Below are 3,264 nucleotides of genomic sequence, written 5' to 3'. Positions count from 1 at the left end.
ATCAGATTTAAAAGTGTACATCACTTCCCCCATCTATTTTAATACTGAAAAGCAAATCTCCATGGGGGTTACTCATGGTAGCTGGGATGGTAGTTATTTTATAATGATAGGGACAGTATATCAATTTGTGCCTGTTGTAGCTCAACGGGTAGCCCTCTTCTCTCTGAATCAGAAGGTTGTTCATTCAAGTCATACACCAGAGACTTGAGATCATTGTCTAGGCTGATACTTCAAAGCAGTACTGAGGGAATTCTGCAGCTGCTGTCTTTTGGATGAGATGTTAAACCAAGGCCTAGCCTGCTTTGTCAGGTGAACACAAAAGAATCCACCACACTATTGGAAGAAGAGCCGGCGAGTTCTCCCTGGGGATGTGACCATTCCTCAACCAACACATCTAGTCATTTATTTTGTTGCTTTTTGTGGAATCTAGCTGTTCACATGACTGCCATGTTTTCCCATGTTACAACATTGATTGCACTTCAAAAATATTTCATTGGCTGTATAGTGCTTTAGGATGTCCTGAGATTACAAGAGACCCTGTATAAGTACAAGTCATCTCTCCTTCATGCAAATTGTACTATTCTGCTGAATCTGGACTGGGAATTCTCCTGCTAAACCATAATACTATTTTATAAGTACAGGAGGGAGGTCTTGTGGTGCAGTGGTGGAGTCCCTATCTCTGGGTCAGGAGCTCTGGTTTTGAGTACCACTTCAGGACTTGATGGCCATGGAAGGTGTGTTCATAACATGGCCAAACAGGTTGATTATCAGCCTGTAAATCCTTCCAACACACCCGGTGGCAGGTAGTAAGAGTAGGAGAATTCCCTGGTCAACCATAATGCAGAAGGCAACAGCAAACCACTGCAGTGCTTTGCCAAGCATAGTCATGGACCAATCCAATGGAAGTCCATGACCGTCAATGCCCTCTTAGGGCATAGTGCCTGGAGGAGGAGGATAAGGACAGGAGTATTATACCAGATAGCACACAATGCAGTATTCTGCTGGTGTGTAACTGATATGTTTCTTTAAGGGCGCAGGGTCTAATGGCTGTATGGACACACCCTGAAATCCATTATAGGCTAGCATCTCTTAGGAAGCTCTTGTGAACAATTAAAGGAAATTGTGGTCACTGGGGAGGTTTCTCTGGCTTGATCTTGTCAGCTGTGTCTCAGTGAGTAGCACTTTTGTTTCTGAGCCCAAAGCTCATGAGTTCAAGTTTTACTCTAGAGATTTGAGTATGTGATCTAGGCTAACATTTCAGTGCAATTACTGAGGGAGTACTGCACAGCCGGAGGCTTTGTTTTTGAATCAGATTGTAAACTGAGACCCTCTGTGCAGTCTCAGGTGAATGTTAAAGATTCTACAGCATGCTTTGAAGAAGATCAGGTAGTTCTTCCAGTGACTAGGCCAACAGTTATCCCTCAACCAACACCTAAATCTGATTATTTATTTCATTGTTGTTTCTGAGAACTTGCCTTGTGCAAATTAACTGCCGCTTCTTCCTACAGCAGTGATTAATCTTCAAAAGTACTTAACTGGTTGTAAAATGCTTCAGAATGACGTGGAGTTGTTATATAAATACAAGAACACAAAAAGAAGAGCAGAAGTAGACTATATGGCCATTCAATACGATCGTGGCTGATCTTGGGCCTCAACTCCATTTTCCTGCCTGCTCTCCATATCCCTTAATTGCCTGCAAATCCAGAAATCCATCTATCCCAGCCTTAAATGTACTCAACAATGGAGCATCCACAACTGTTTGGAGTAGAGAATTCCAAAGATTCACAACCCTTTGCATGAAGTAATTTCCCCTCATCTCAGTCCTAAATGATTGGCCCCTTATCCTGAAACTGAGCCTCTGTGTTTTAGGTTCCCCAACCAGCAGAAACAATCTCTCAGCATCTACCCTATCAATCCCTTCAGAATTTTGTAGCTTTCAATTAGATTGCCTCTTATTATTCTAAACTCCAAAGAATATAGGTCCAGTTTACTCAGCCTCTCATCATAGGACAACTCCCTCATCCCGGGGACTAATTTAGTGAACCTTCGCTGTATCACCTGCAATGCAAGTATATCCATTCTTTAATGTGGAGACCAAAAAAAACTGCAGAACAGTTTTCTTTCTTTTCTTTGACAGCTGCTTGTAAATCCCGAGCTCACCGAAATCCAACCCGAAGTTAGATTTTTTGTTATTCTTTCATGTGTTGTGTGCATTTCTGGCTGGGCCAGCATTTATTGCCCATCCCTAGTTGCCCTTGAGAAGATGGTGGTGAGCTGCCTTCTTGAACTGCTGCAGTCCATGTAGCATAGGTACACCCACAGTGCTGATAGGGAGTTCCAGGATTTTGACCCAGCGACAGTGAAGGAATGGCGACATACTTCCAAGTCAGAATGATGAGTGGCTTGGAGGGGAACTTGCAGGTGGTGGTGTTTCCCTGACTGCTTTCTCATTCTTAATATCTCTTTCAAAGTGTGAGGGGGAAAGAAAGGAAATTTCATGTGTGATAAGATGTGATACCTGAAAAGTGTCTGTTGCGTTTCAAAACTTGTACACAAGCAGGTCCATCACGGTGCTGATTTTTATCAGAATAGGAATATTACAGACATAGAATGCAATATATTATTCTATGAATGTAGAAGATTGCAAATCTCGTTGCTGTTAAGTAAATAGTTAATGAGTTAATTGATGGGAGAGTTAGATTGCAGGCATTCTGATTTCACTATATTGCGTTCCTGTGAAGTTGTTTTGCCTTGAGAAAAATAGACATTTTAGTAGTGAGAACAGACAGGATTGACATACCAGTTTTATAAAATTGTAGATAAAATGTTTTCCTTCTCCATTTAAGTGAATTAAAAATGTGTTTGAGAGTATCTCATTGCTCTGAGCACACCTGTAAATCCAGATGTGTAAAAGATTGTTTTGTCAGATTGGTCCTTCTGTTGCCAAAGGTCTAGACAAACAGCAATTAGTAAAAATAAACATGACATTTAGTGCACATTTTCTATGACATTTAAGTATTAGTACATATATCAGGTCTGAATCACACAAGGACTGAATATAATTGTATTTTGCGCCTAGGTTTTTCTGATACCTGGTGATATGATTTGACCAGGCTTGCTGACAATTTCATTAAGCCCAACTAAGTACCTAAGATACAAACCACTGTTTGCTCAAATTAACTCTTTAGAAGCAAATATTACCCTTCAAAATCCTTTCCATTAATGTCCAACTGTAGTGATTTTACACAATCAGACTGACAAAAC

This window comes from Carcharodon carcharias, chromosome 32, assembly GCF_017639515.1.
Source record: "Carcharodon carcharias isolate sCarCar2 chromosome 32, sCarCar2.pri, whole genome shotgun sequence".
Lineage (NCBI taxonomy): Eukaryota > Metazoa > Chordata > Chondrichthyes > Lamniformes > Lamnidae > Carcharodon > Carcharodon carcharias.
The sequence above is the reverse complement of the archived record's forward strand: the minus strand, read 5'-3'. Positions refer to the sequence as shown.